We start from the raw sequence: 16,508 nt of genomic DNA, 5'->3' as shown, positions 1-16,508 counted from the left end.
CCCCAGCAGTTATTTTCTGGTCTGGGAATAAAGTCCCTTCCTGCAGCTTTTGAAACAGACCAGAGTTCCTGACGATGCGAGCGTCATGTACCTTTCCCGGCCATCCCACGTTGATGTTGGTGAAACGTCCCTTGTGATCCACCAGAGTTTGCAGCACTATTGAAAAGTACCCCTTGCAGTTTATGTACTCGGCAGCTTGGTGTTCCGGTGCCAAGATAGGGATATGGGTTCCGTCTATGGCCCCACCACAGTTAGGGAATCCCATTGCAGCAAAGCCATCCACTATGACCTGCACATATCCCAGGGTCACTACCCTTGATATCAGCAGATCTTTGATTGCATGGGCTGCTTGCATCACAGCAGCTCCAACAGTTGATTTGCCCACTCCAAATTGATTCCCAACTGACCAGTAGCTGTCTGCCGTTGCAAGCTTCCACAGGGCTATCGTCACTCGCTTCTCAACTGTGAGGGCTGCTCTCATCTTGGTATTCATGCGCTTCAGGGCAGGGGAAAGCAAGTCACAAAGTTCCATGAAAGTGCCCGTACGCATGCGAAAGTTTCGCAGCCAGTGGGAATCGTCCCAGACCTACAACACTATGCGGTCCCACCAGTCTGTGCTTGTTTCCCGAGCCCAGAATCGGCATTCCACAGCATGAACCTGCCCCATTAGCACCATGATGCACGCATTGGCAGGGCCCATGCTTTCAGAGAAATCTGTGTCCGTGTCCTGATCACTCACGTGTCCGCGCTGACGTCGCCTCCTCGCCCGGTATCGCTTTGCCAGGTTCTGGTGCTGCATATACTGCTGGATAATGCGTGTGGTGTTTAATGTGCTCCTAATTGCCAAAGTGAGCTGAGCGGCCTCCATGCTTGCCTTGGTATAGCGTCCGCACAGAAAAAAGGCGCGGAACGATTGTCTGCCGTTGCTCTGATGGAGGGAGGGGCGACTGACGACATGGCTTACAGGGTTGGCTTCAGGGAGCTAAAATCAACAAAGGGGGTGGCTTTACATCAAGGAGTATTTCAGGCAGGACTTCACGGAGGGTTCCAGTAAGAAATGGTGCACCTAAGTTATTGTTCTTATTGGAACAATGAGGTTAGTCTGGCCTCTGATTGATACATGGCTAGATTTACCTTGCTGCACCTTCTCTGTGAGTGACTGCAGTGTGACCTAGAGGAATGAGTCCCCTAGACGGGGGAGGGGGGGGAAAGCAAATGAGTACAAAACAAATCTGGTCTATTTCTTGTTTTGATCCACTCCATCTATCTTTTACATCTTTGGCTGGCAGCAGACGGTGCAGAAGGACTGCATGCCATCCACATCTTGTGGCTGCCCGGCAGAAGATGATGCAATAGGACTGCTAGCAATCCGTATTGCCTGCCTGCTCACCATAAGACGGTTCAATAGGACTGACTGCAGGACTAAAAAGAATGACCTGGTCGAGTCACTCCAAATTTAGTCCCTGCACCCATGTCTGCCCAGGCGCTCTTAGCCAACGTGGCCAGGAGCACCTCGGACATGACGAGGACGGCTACCAGTCGTACTGTACCGTCTGCTGCCACAAGGCAATGGGTTGCTGCTACTGTGTAGTAATGCAGTACCACGTCTGCCAGCACCCAGGAGACATAGGGTGACGGTTACCTGAGCGGGCTCCATGCTTGCTGTGGTATGGCGTCTGCACAGGTAACTCAGGAAAAAAGGCACGAAACGATTGTCTGCCCTTGCTTTCACGGAGGGAGGGAGGGAACGGGGGCCTGACGATATGTACCCAGAACCACCCGCGACAATGTTTTAGCCCCATCAGGCATTGGGATCTCAACCCAGAATTCCAATGGGCAGCGGAGACTGCGGGAACTGTGGGATAGCCACCCACAGTGCAACACTCCAGAAGTCGACGCTAGCCTCGGTACTGTGGAAGCACTCCGCCGAGTTAATGCACCTAATGCACTTAGAGCATTTTCTGTGGGGACACACACACTCGAATATATAAAACCAATTTCTAAAAAACCAACTTCTATAAATTCGACCTGATTTCGTAGTGTAGACATACCCTCAGATGATTGGAAGCACTTTACACCTCTCGGCTATTGTTTCAAGGTATCTGCATACTTGATCTTCTCTTTAAAAGAAAAGGAGTACTTGTGGCACCTTAGAGACTAACCAATTTATTTGAGCATAAGCTTTCGTGAGCTACAGCTCACTTCATCGGATGCTGTAGCTCATGAAAGCTTATGCTCAAATAAATTGGTTAGTCTCTAAGGTGCCACAAGTACTCCTTTTCTTTTTGCGAATACAGACTAACATGGCTGCCACTCTGAAACCTCTTTGAAAGCATGTATTCTTCTCAATTAGGGGTTGATATAAAATCCCATTGAAATGAAGGGGGATCTTTCCATTGACTGCAATGGAATTTAGTTCAAACGTTTAGTCACTAACTATCCTATACATGTGGGATACCCAGAAATAATCACTATATCCCACGTGCAGTCAAATGAACAGCTTTTACTCTGATCCATAATGGATTGTTCAAAATACATGGGACAAAATAGCGCTGGACTTGATTGCCTCCATATTGCAGAGTTAGCTCCTTTCTAATTTGCCGTCCAATAGGATTCCTAGCTCTCTCTTAGCATTACTGCTTTCCCGTTTTGTTCCCTTCCATTGGATATCTGTGGTTTGGATTATTTCCCCACAGATAATTTTGTTATCTGTTCATATTTCTAGTTGCTATATTTTTCTGTCCTTGCTAGTATTTGGAACATCTCTTAGTTTAAGTATCATATGCATATTTAATTAGCATACCTTTTACTCCATCTTCTAGATCATTAATGAATATTTTAAATATTACCACACCCAACATCAATCCCTTAGAGTACACTATTAGACACTAAGTTGGTACATTATTCATTTTTCCATTATAAACTTTCATTCTGTATAACATTGTTCTCTTCCACACTAATCTGAATTAATTTTATGAGCAGTGTTAATGAGGTACTGTCTCAAATACTTCACTATAATCCATAAATATTGCATCTACTATGTCTTATTTATCCATTTTGTTTATTTTATAAAAAATAAAATCATTGAGCTTGTTTGCAAAATTCATTATTTATAAACCCACTCTACCTGTTGCTCATGGTTCCCTTTCCTTGGCAGTGATTATTTGATCTTAATATTTGTTCTGTTATTTTACTAGCGACAGAAGTAGAGTTGCTGGAAGTTTTCCAAATTTTAAGGTTTTTTACAATTTTTTAAATCCATTTTTGAACCAAATAATTTTTTGATGAAAACTTTCACCAACATTTTTCAGGTTTTTTGACTTCATCATAATTTCAAAATTTGGACGTGTTTAAAAACAGTAAAAAAAAAATCCACAACATTTTTACTAGATAGATAGAATTAGATACTGTAATTAGAGCACCTTTAGATAGAAATTAGAATTACACCCAGTAACTACCAGCTTCATTATTCTTTCTTTTTATGATTAGTGCTACATTTGCTTTTCTTTAGTCTTCCAGTGTTTTCCCAGCTTTCTATGACTTTTTTCAAAATAATTGGAAAATTCAACAGCTAATTCCCTTAATATCTTAATATGCATATCATATTGGCAAGATTACTTATATCTGTGTATTCCTTTACCAGCTGTTTCCTGATAGCTGCTTTTACTTCCTATTTATCCAAGCTTATTTTCTTTATTTTTCTTGTTGAAGACAGATTTTAAAACAGAGTTCAACATCTCACCTTTTTTAAAACTCATTGTTAATTATACCTCTGTCATTACTTATTAATGTATCTAATATTGCTTTAGCACTTCTTTTTTCCTTTGATATATTTGTAAAAACCCTTCTTATTCCAGCTACCCCTTTGGCTAGCATCAATTTAGTGCTCAATTCTGCATTACTTCACTAGGATGCCACAAAGATTTGTGGATCCTAAAGCAGGATTAGGGAGGTTATTCTGAGTTTTTGCTTATCTTTTCCCTTTTCTCTGTGTATTCTTATTCTGTTGCTTCTTACTTTTTCCAGTACAAATTTGTTTTTAACTTCTGATCTTTGAGCTGTCCCTCATGAAGCCATATTGGCTTATACCCATTTCTTCTAGTCTTTCTTCACAGAGGAAATCTAGTCTGTTGCGTATTAATTATGGTATATTTTAAGATTTCCTGCCATTTTTCAGTCTGGAGAATTTTAATACAACTGTCACACTATTCAGACTGAGAATGACAGAAGTGGCATAGGAACCCTGAAAGGAACTTAAAAGAGAGGTTTTTTTAAAACTAGAATAAGTGGTACGAACTCATAACAGTACTATAGGGATTAAAAGATTTTCTGCTGTAGTCATTGTCAAGACATGACCTTTAGCATACATAATCAAGGGCTGTGGAAGAATGTGATCATGTTATTAGAATTGATGTTCATTTCTGTAGAATATAGGGATATTCACATCCTAGCAGAATGTTTAAAACAGTCGTAAAGTGATTGTTTTGTTCAAAGGGAAAGTTAAAATAGGAGGTATAGTTCCAAACTGGATGACTATGGGGAACAATTAATTATGGCCCCAGTCTGGCAGGACATCCGCACCATGTTTTCTTGGGAATTACGAGAGTAGATGGGATCTTAGAAATTAACAGCGGGGGGCGGGGGGGGGGGGGGAAAGAAGTAAGACACAGGGCCCAATACAAGTGTGGGGAGACCCTTAACATGTCGGAGGGTCTTTTCCCATATATTGGGTGTATTGGATGTTCAGAGAAGACCTATTTAATCAAGGGCCATTCAAGTTTGGAAAAGATGTGTACCAAAAAGAGACCCCTGCCCTGGAAAGTTAGGGAGATACCAGGAGTCATTGTTATGTCTATGTCTATTTCAACAGTGCCGATATCTTTTATTGCAAAAAAGTTTTTTGTTCAACTATTCAAATGGGTGTTTCTGTGCCTTTATATTCACTCCAACTTTATGCAACTTACACAGTGGACATACAAAACATTTTCCCATGATGAAGACATATTGGCCAGGTTTTAACAGGAACTGGGCTAGATCTTCTAAAATTCAATAAGCCAAGCATGCCTTTCAATTACTACTTGTTTTTATTTAACCTCCAACAGGCAATTTTTTAAACATCCTTTTTTCTTATGAAAATAGGTACAAATAAACAATAACCAAAGTAGCTACAAATCTTTCCCCCTTTTCTATTGTGTAGAAGCCCTCTTGCAACAGAATTAATGCATTTCCTCTGAGGTGGGAGGGGGTAAAGGAAAGAGCAGGATTTAAGGGGGCTGTGCAGTGCGGGAGAAATACCTACATGGCACAGAGACCAGGTCCCAGTGATCTTCCTGTGTGCTGCCACACACATCTACTGTGTATATTCCAAATTGCATAGTGGAGATTACAGTGGCTGTGGAGTAGCTGGGGAGATTCTTTTCCCTTTCCCATTGCAGATTTCCCCAGTACAGTTAATGTACCATCACACTCAAAATTGCTGGTAAACCACTATGAAAGATAGTTTCAAATGCGTAGACACAATGTGTTAGCCATAAACAATGTTTGAAGTATGTCAGGGTCTTCCGAAGCTGGGCCACTGTAAGCCATGAAGGATCACAGGCGTTATCTCATTAGGGGAGCTTTCACAGAGCATAAACACTGACCCCTTTTTTCTTCTTCCTCACTTCACTCTAGACATGACAGCAAACACAAGGTAAACTTTGCTTTTCCTTTATTTGTTTCATCTACACTAAACATTGTTAATGTTTCTCCAGTTTATTTATCAACAGTGCTATAACTTCTCTGAAAATGCTAAGTGTAGTGCCAGGAGCAGTTTCCCTGAAGTCATCTAAAGTTTATTTATTTCCTATTTTCAAAGATGGATCCCTAAAGTTGGAGTCCTAAATCCATATTTGGGCCCCTAAATAAATGACTTGATTTTCATAAGTTCTGAGCAACCAGCTGTACCCGTTGACTGCTGAGTGCTCATCAGCCCCTTGTTTAGAAACTGAAATGTAGAGTTGACAATCAAACCCTAAGGACCCATTCTTGAAAATCTTGGCCATAGGGTTTTCTGCAGGAAAATTTCACTGTTCTGTTTTGTTTCAATAACCTGTGGTGAAATGCATGCACCCACTCATGGACACCAAATATACACTCACAGACCTAATCTCAAACTGATGTCAGATCTAGGAAGGGTTGATAGATACTGTATACTGTGCTGTAAGAAGAGGATATGAGTGCTGTTGCCTTGTAGTACACAAAGGTTGCCAAACTTACAGCAAGTTCTGGATGATTTGTGTTCCCTCCTATCAGAGAAACACACTGGTATCTGGCTTAGGGCAATTTCCTCCTGCTTATGTTTTCATTCTCAAACCAAAACTATGCTCCTTTTTCTATCCTGCTGCTTTCCACCTTCCTTCCCATGCTGTTTCTGCCCTCACCATTGTTATTGTTCACAAAAGACTATCTGGCAGAACTATAGACTGAAGTACCATGAAACATGATGAGCCTGTGATTTTTTTCCTTAGACTCTTTGTGTTTTCCCTCACATTCTGGCTTCAGCATTGCTTTCTCCCCAGCCATCCCCCAGTCAGTCAAATATATTTCAAACATTGCGGAGCTTTAGCACAGAATAAGCACGTTCCAGTTTAGTTCAGAAATGAACACCTGCTGTAAGTGGTCAGCTTGCTCACCTTCTGCCTATTTGAACTAAATATTCTTGTTTTTATGTTTCCCTGAAAATATCTAAAGTGTTCTGATTAAGAACTCAAGGAATGACTCAGTGCTGAAATTTAGCTGTTAGAGTTACTGAAGGGGAAAAACACTTTTATTTAGTCTGACCTCCCGTAATGAGATAACACCTGTGATCCTTCATGGCTTACAGTGGCCCAACTTCGGAAGACCCTGACATACTTCAAACATTGTTTATGGCTTACACATTATTTCTGCTCATTTGAAACTATCTTTCATAGTGGTTTACCAGTAATCTTGAGTGTGATGGTACTTGAACTGTATTGGTGAAATTGGCAGTGGGAAATGGACAAGAGCCTCCCCAGCTACTCCACAGCCACTGGAATCTCCACTATGGGATTTGGAAGGGATGAATATAAACAGATGTGGTGTGGTAGCACACAGGGAGATCTCTAGGACCTGGTCTCTGTGCCATGTAGGGATTTCTCACTCCCTTCACAACCCCCTTAAAACCTGCTCATTCCTTTTCCCCCTCCCACCTCAAAGGAAATGCACTAATTCTGTTGCAAGAGGGCCTCTACACCCATAGAAAGGGGGGAAAGATTTGTAGCTACTTTGGTTATTGTTTATTTGTATCTATTTTCATAAGAAAAAAGAATGTTTAAAATATTGACTGTTGGAGGCTAAATAAAAACAAGTAACTTTTAGAAAATGCATTAAATTCTGTCTTTCAGAGACAGCAGTGTGAAAAAATTCCTGCATTAATAAGTCTGCTGGTACAATCATCTCCCAACTTGGCAGAGTTCAGAATGTTCTTTTTGCAACCCTTATTGAACATTTTGATCTCTACTTGTTTTTGCAAGAATAACTGGCTCACTTCATTCTCTGCTACTTATACACTTACCGTGATTTAGGGATCTCAGAGCCTTTCACAAATATTATTGAATTTAGTCTCACAATATCCTTATGAGTTAGGGAAATATTATTATCCCAATATTACTAATGGGGGAATTGAGGCACAAACAGATTAAATGTCTTGCCCAAAATCAGCCTGTGACAGAGCCTGGGTTTCCTGACTCCAAACCTTATCCTTTAGTAACATAAGAACAGCCTTTCTCCTGTTATCCATTTTCTGTAAACTTTGTGTAGTAAGTGTAACTTTCATTTCAGTAAATAATGCCTGTGACTCATATGAGCTGATTTCTAACTTGATTTCTGTAGTATATAGTCATTAGGTATGGACATTGAGAGTGAAATCCTATCCCATTTTAGTCAATGGGGGTGCTATTCACAAAGATACTTAGGTGCCTAAGTCCCATTTTTAGGCAACACTGCAGTCCACAAAACTGCTCAGATGCCACCTAATCCTGTAGGTGTCTTAACTCATTTGGTGCCCAAGTTTTTGCAGTAAAAGTTCCCTAGGCACTTATGTGAATGCCTCTGAGAATGCACACTGGTGCCTCACTCTAGATGTCTGGACACGTATCTCCTGCCTAAACCCCAGAGCAATTCACAAACCAGGGAAGATAGGCATTCAGCCAGTAGCATGCAAGGGCCCAGTCAAGTTGGTGTGCTCAGAGAGACCACATTTTACCCCGCTGGTAAGGTCATACAAAATAGACAGGAGTGGGGAGGGAAGGAGAACCTCCTTTATCACATTTGACCTAGAGCACAGATTACTCACTCAGAATGTGGAAACCTTCCAATTCAAGTTATCCTCCCCTCCACCTGATGAGAAGTGATTTGATGAGGGATCTTCACCTCACAGGTGAGTGCTGTAGCCATTAGGCAATGGAATAGTCTGATGTGGGTCTCCCTCAATCTCTCCTATTAAAGTTGTTCCACTTTAATTAAACAATTAAATATCAATTTGGCCAAAGAAAGTGTTAGAATGACTCTATAGCCTCGTGGTTAGGGCACTCATCTGAGAGGTGGTTGCTCCCTGTTCAAGTACTTTCTCCCCACAGGAGAAGGTGGGACTTGAACAGAGGGTTGCCCACATCCTGGGTTAGTACCCTACCAACTAGGCTAAAGTTCACCCTCCTTTTTCCCTGGCTGTTTTGTTTCAGCCCCACAAACGACTGGAATGCGTGTCATCCCCTGGTTCATGGATCAAAAACAGAAATAGGCACCTCCCTGCAGCCCAGACTTAGCACACATCCCTCTGGTCAGCATCTTCCATTGGCTAGTTTTGGCAGCCCCTGCCTAGTATGCTGGCTTTGTGGATTGCATTCTAATGTGCCTATCTCTCCCCATTCATGGTATAGGAGTCTAAGCACCTTACTCAGGCTTTGTGGATTGCAGTATTGTTTCTGTGATTTTTCTAGATGCCTAAAAGGTAGGTGCTGCAATGCTCAGGGTTGCAATGCCTACATCCCTTTGTGGATCCTACCCTGGGAGTTTTGCTGCTGACTATTTATGTGGGTCAGAATCCCATCCAGAATGTAGAAGGGTCCTAAATACGATGTCCAAATTTCACATTTGGATGCTCATAGTAGCACTTAGCTGTATATGTTTATAATGTACATTCCTAAGTACCCTCATCCAAATGTGGGATGTGGCTGTCTCATGGAGGAGTCCCCAATTGAAAATTGGACTTCTGATGTGTATTTCTTATGTGAGTTTGGTATAACAGCGTCTCTGATGTTAACAGCATTTAATTGACTGACCCATAACATTTTAACACCATGTTTCTCAAACTTTATCAGTGTTGCATACATTTTAATACAGAAATTATCTTCTGGAGCACCTTCTGTCTCCCTCACAATATAATATCTCTGTGGCAACTACAACAACTACAGATATGGAAAGTAATATTAGGAAATAATTTAATGTATAATGCCTTTCAACAAAATGTAGCCTCTGGAAATAATGAGGAGGAGCCAGCACCATGTGACCAGCCAACTTTCTGGGAACCACCAATAAGTGCTTCACAGGACTGCTTGTGATCTATGGACCACAATTTGAGTAGCTCTGCCTTAACTTATATAGTATTTCATTTTCCATATACATCTTTTATTATCCCTTTTCAAGGATAGTTTGTTATCTTCATGTCCTAGGTATGTCTCAGAACACTTTGTGCAGGTTACTATGATGTGTCAGGAACGGCAGCAGCTGGTCATTAGGTTTTAGGCCGTACAAGAGCAGAGCTGGAAAAAAGTTCTTAGGTACCAAGAAATTTCCATACTGGTTCAGACCCATTGTCCATCTAATCCATAGTTCTGTCTCTGACAGTGGCTAGTACTGGCTGCTTCGGAGGAAGATGCAAAAAACACAAAAGTGGACAGTTATGGAATAACCTGCCTATTAAGAGAATTTCTTCCTCACCTCTGTTTGGTGAATTTGTCCTTGTCATAACATATTCCTCTTTTTGTTGAATAATTCTGTTTTTTATTGTAGTTTCAATCAATCTACCTGAATTTTGGAGGAAGAATCAGGACAGTTTCCATCTTTACCAATGCACTCAGTCCAACTTCCTATATGGTTAGCCCTATTCCTTTATTCTCACAACATTAATTCTGCTCTTGGGCACATATTGGATTAAATAGTGGCATAAACTTCACTTACAAATATTGTTTGACATACTTTGTGATCTGATAGAAATAAACTACATGTAGAGTGAAATCCTGGCTCCACTGAAGTCCATGGCAAAATTCCACTTGCCTTTAGTGGGGCCAGGAGTTCAATCCTTCATGTTTTCTTCTATCTTCAGATTAACCAGGTAATTTCTGCCTCTGAGATTTGCTCAAAATAAATTCCTTTTAAATAAATTAAAGCACACATTATTTGGGGCTAACATAATCTGGATTTATTTCCAAAAGAGTGAGATATTTGGATTATGAAGAAGAAGAACAATCAGACAGATTGACACAATCAGGACCACTGAGAAGTGTATATGTAATTAGGGAACTTTACATCACAGTACAGGATAAACATGAGAACTTCTTCAGTCTAACATTTCTTTCTAAAGGCAGATACTTGGTAACCTAAGACTGTAATATGGGAGGCACATTCTCATTTCCTGGAACCAGCTATCAAGGACGCTCTTTATGCAGCAACTAGAAGAATAAATTGGTTAAAGATCTTGTTGAAACAGGGAGGAAGACCACATGGATTTAAGGCTAGCTTTCTTTCCAACACATAGATGCTGCCATCTCCAACTCCACCTCTGTACAAACAACATCATAGTTACAGCTGATACCTGCATATCCTCAGCCTTATATAGCCATGGGAGGCCATGAACCCTGACTTTTCTTGACATTTGTTCTGGATAAATAGGAGTACATTGCATTTACCTTTGAGGACTTTTACTCTATGGAGTTTTTCATCCAAGTACTCCCCTTCCACTTGATTTTGCTTACTCTAGTAGGAGGAGAATATCACACAAAATATATTGCATAATTTGAAAAACTGAGGACCTAGTTCTCATTTATACTAAGGCTCCTTTACGCATTCTGGCAATGGAAATGTTTACCGGAGCAGTGTAAAGGTGCCATTCGTAAATGAGAACAAAGCACAGAAAATTTTAGGGACAAGAAAGGACCTTCTAGCTCAATATACATATAAAGGACTTCTGGCCTTTTCAAAATGTGCCCTTACTTCCTCTACCTTCGTGCATTTTTATCATACCCTACTATCCTCTCCTTTACTAGAAACAAATATAAGTGTCTCATGGACTCATTTGTACTCTGCTTCAGTCACCTTTGCTGGTAAATTATTCCTTAAGGTTGTTTACCTATGCATAAAACAGCTGTACCTTAGTTTCCCATTTAATCCATTTTCTCGGTCATGTTTCTTAGTTTTAGAACAACGAATGTTTAAAAAAAAAAGTTTCTCTTGACTTTGCCAGTCCCTGGAAACTTTTATTCTGTCACGTCAAGGCCATCTTTTTATCAGCAAGGATAAACCCAAATCCTTACTCTTGAATCATGAATTAGACTGTTCAGCATTGCCCTTCTCTACATGTCCAAAGACAATAATATATTTCCAGTGGTATTGTAACTGCATGGAGTATCCCAATGGCATCTTGCAAGTGCCTCACAAAGTAAATGCCCAATCCAAAACCCATTGAAGTCAATGGAAAGGCCCTAAATTTCCAATCCTGCAAATTGAAGCTCCCTGAGTGGACCTTTACACAGGTACAGAGTTTGTGTACTTTAGTGGAACTCCGCACAGTAAAGGTGGATCAAGTGGATCATTTTGCACATTTGAGACCTAGCATAGTATGATTTGGAGTGGGAGGGGGCTGCTGCGTCACTGTAGTGCTTAGTGAAGACTCTACCTATGCCAATGGGAGAGCTTCTTCCATCAGCGTAGGTACTCCAACTCTATGGGAGGTGGTAGCTATGTCAACAGGAGAAGCCACTGGCAGTTAGGTCAGTATACATCACTCAGGGGTGTGGATAGTTATACCAACATAAATTTGTAGTGTAGGCTAATCTGCAAATCCTTTTCTTGATTAAAATGCTGGATTATTCTGTTATTTATCTCATATTCCCCTGACTTGATCCATGCTCACAGAGTAGTTTTTTGCAATTTGATGCATTGAAATGTGTTTGTCATCTGCTGGCTCAATCATGAAACAATTCTGATCCCTTTGAATCTGGCTGTAAAGCTCCTCATTATTTACTTTACCTCTAGTCTTTTTGTGACACCTGTAGAATTGGGGAGCTCCTATTTAGTATCATTACCCATATCATTTTATATGGTAACAACAATAAATATGCTAAAACTGACTCCTGCGCTGGATGAGGTTAAATTTTAAAAAGCACTAAGGCCCAACCTCTGTTTCGTAGGTGCAATTGACACCTGTACAATTTATGTTCAATCTTGTGTTCCAAAATCAATTGCAGGTGAGAAATCAGAGAATTTGTGCCCCTAACTACCTGACTTGAACCACAATTCAAATGCCTGTGCAATTTTTGCAGGTACAAATTACAACCACAAAAGTGGAGGGTAGGCTTCAACTCATTTGGAAATGTACCTCCATCACCTCTTTCCAGTGTTAAAACTATTCACCTATGACAGGTTCCAGAGTAACAGCCGTGTTAGTCTGTATTCGCAAAAAGAAAAGGAGTACTTGTGGCACCTTAGAGACTAACCAATTTATTTGAGCATGAGCTTTCGTGAGCTACAGCTCACTTCATCGGATGCATACCGTGGAAACTGCAGCAGACTTTATATATACACAGAGAATATGAAACAATACCTCCTCCCACCCCACTGTCCTGCTGGTAATAGCTTATCTAAAGTAATCTTCAGGTTAGGCCATTTCCAGCACAAATCCAGGTTTTCTCACCCTCCACCCCCCCACACAAATTCACTCTCCTGCTGGTGATAGCCCATCCAAAGTGACAACTCTTTACACAATGTGCATGATAATGAAGTTAGGCCATTTCCTGCACAAATCCAGGTTCTCTCACTCCCTCACCCCCCTCCAAAAACCCACCCCCATACACACACAGACTCACTCTCCTGCTGGTAATAGCTCATCCAAACTGACCACTCTGCAAGTTTAAATCCAAGTTAAACCAGAACATCGGGGGGGGGGGGGGGGTGGGTAGGAAAAAACAAGAGGAAATAGGCTACCTTGCATAATGACTTAGCCACTCCCAGTCTCTATTTAAGCCTAAATTAATAGTATCCAATTTGCAAATGAATTCCAATTCAGCAGTTTCTCGCTGGAGTCTGGATTTGAAGTTTTTTTGTTTTAAGATAGCAACCTTCATGTCTGTGAGTGCGTGACCAGAGAGATTGAAGTGTTCTCCGACTGGTTTATGAATGTTATAATTCTTGACATCTGATTTGTGTCCATTTATTCTTTTACGTAGAGACTGTCCAGTTTGACCAATGTACATGGCAGAGGGGCATTGCTGGCACATGATGGCATAAATCACATTGGTGGATGTGCAGGTGAACGAGCCTCTGATAGTGTGGCTGATGTTATTAGGCCCTGTGATGGTGTCCCCTGAATAGATATGTGGGCACAATTGGCAACGGGCTTTGTTGCAAGGATAAGTTCCTGGGTTAGTGGTTCTGTTGTGTGGTATGTGGTTGTTGGTGAGTATTTGCTTCAGGTTGCGGGGCTGTCTGTAGGCAAGGACTGGCCTGTCTCCTCCAGTCCTTGCCTACAGACAGCCCCGCAACCTGAAGCAAATACTCACCAACAACCACATACCACACAACAGAACCACTAACCCAGGAACTTATCCTTGCAACAAAGCCCGTTGCCAATTGTGCCCACATATCTATTCAGGGGACACCATCACAGGGCCTAATAACATCAGCCACACTATCAGAGACTCGTTCACCTGCACATCCACCAATGTGATATATGCCATCATGTGCCAGCAATGCCCCTCTGCCATGTACATTGGTCAAACTGGACAGTCTCTACGTAAAAGAATAAATGGACACAAATCAGATGTCAAGAATTATAACATTCATAAACCAGTCGGAGAACACTTCAATCTCTCTGGTCACGCACTCACAGACATGAAGGTTGCTATCTTAAAACAAAAAAACTTCAAATCCAGACTCCAGCGAGAAACTGCTGAATTGGAATTCATTTGCAAATTGGATACTATTAATTTAGGCTTAAATAGAGACTGGGAGTGGCTAAGTCATTATGCAAGGTAGCCTATTTCCTCTTGTTTTTTCCTACCCCCCCCCCCCCCCGATGTTCTGGTTTAACTTGGATTTAAACTTGCAGAGTGGTCAGTTTGGATGAGCTATTACCAGCAGGAGAGTGAGTCTGTGTGTGTATGGGGGTGGGTTTTTGGAGGGGGGTGAGGGAGTGAGAGAACCTGGATTTGTGCAGGAAATGGCCTAACTTCATTATCATGCACATTGTGTAAAGAGTTGTCACTTTGGATGGGCTATCACCAGCAGGAGAGTGAATTTGTGTGGGGGGGTGGAGGGTGAGAAAACCTGGATTTGTGCTGGAAATGGCCTAACCTGAAGATTACTTTAGATAAGCTATTACCAGCAGGACAGTGGGGTGGGAGGAGGTATTGTTTCATATTCTCTGTGTATATATAAAGTCTGCTGCAGTTTCCACGGTATGCATCCGATGAAGTGAGCTGTAGCTCACGAAAGCTCATGCTCAAATAAATTGGTTAGTCTCTAAGGTGCCACAAGTACTCCTTTTCTATTCACCTATGGTTACTCTTTAACTCTCTTAAGCCTTTCGATCTCCCCATTTTACTTCTTATTCTATGACTCTTTACCTCAGTCACATCTGATCCTTGCTGAATCACTCACTTTTCTAGCTGAAGCCATTATGGATCGATACCATCAGTTAGAGAAATGCCTTTGAAAAAGTAGTGTCTTGATGCATTTCATTTGTCTAGCCATCGTTACGTCATATAGGCTATGGCTACACTACAGCTTATGTCAACAAAACTTATGTTGCTCAGGGGTGTGTATTAGCCACCCCCTTGAGAGGCATAACTGACTTAAGCACTGGTGTGGACAGTGCTATGTTGGCGGAAGAGCTTCTCTGCTTGCAGGGACTAGGGTAATTAAGCTGATGGGAGAGCTCTCTCCTGTTGGCTTAGAGTGGCTACACTGGAGAGCTTATAGCAGAGTAGCAGCATAGGAGCAGCTGTACTGCTGTAAACTCTCTATTTTAGCCATAGCTGTAGGGTGGGGTTTAATTGTGATCTAAAGTTTGGGGTTGCATGTAGTTGTGGATCTTGTAAAACTTTATACACCTCTGCTCGTTTCACAAGAAAAACAGGCATATGAATGTGTATATTTGTGATCAGAAAGTTAACGTGAGTCACATGCATCATGAGCCCCTTAAGAATGGATTCAGCACACATTAAAAGAGAGCTTTCACAGCCTATTCCCCCAAACTAACATTCTTCATTCAAAATGTAATGTTACCATATTGTGTATTTAAAAATATAACATGCAAATGTTGTATCCTTCCTAAACAAACGATAAAATTAATGAAAAATCAGTTATTACTTTGATGTTTTGCGTCTTATTAAAAATGTGGTTGTAATCTGAAAAAGACACTGTAAAAAGGGCACCTTCTTATTTAGTTTATCTGCTTCATGTGTGTATCTGGATCATATCAGCTTCTGTTCCGCCTAATCCTTCACTTTCCTAATACATCGGGGTTTACTACTGTACAACATGCAAGAAAATTCTTACACACTGTAGTAAGCCCCAATTCTAGTCTGTAACCTGGACAGAAAAGAAAAACCACTTATGCAAATATACGTTATGGCTATTGAAGGGCTAGGGAAGTATTGCTCAAGCAGGGTACTCATTTGATATAATGACCTATCTCATTTTATTAGTACTTGTTTGGCATAAGTACTTCACTCATTCAGGTCTTTGCAGTTGTGAATAACAGAGCCACCTCAAACTCATGTAGGTATAACCTTTGTACCTCACCATACCATTCTGTAGTCTCTCTCTTTCTTATAACTATATCTACTGTATACTTTCTACATGCGTCTAGCTAAATTTACTATTGGTGGTGATACAAGAGTCAGCAAAAACATAAGTGATAAGCCTGCTCTCACTGAAGAGCTTTAACCTCATAGGGAACAAGATTGGAACCCAAGCTTCATTTCCAAATCCCAGGATAAGCAGGCAGTACTGACAGTATATTGAACAAATCTGACATGGTATCAAGAGGATCTGCTAGGACCAGAATAGAAATGGAATGCTATGATGTCAGAGTCATTTTTTCCTCATCACAACTGCTCTTAATGTGGCAATGCAAAGGTTTGAAACAACATTAAGTTTTCATTAAAGAATAAAAGTGAAAAAAGTAAAATGTATAGACAGACAAAAGTCAAAAATGTGTCAGTGAATAG

This window comes from Eretmochelys imbricata, chromosome 4 (genome assembly GCF_965152235.1).
Source record: "Eretmochelys imbricata isolate rEreImb1 chromosome 4, rEreImb1.hap1, whole genome shotgun sequence".
Taxonomy (NCBI): domain Eukaryota; kingdom Metazoa; phylum Chordata; order Testudines; family Cheloniidae; genus Eretmochelys; species Eretmochelys imbricata.
The sequence above is the reverse complement of the archived record's forward strand: the minus strand, read 5'-3'. Positions refer to the sequence as shown.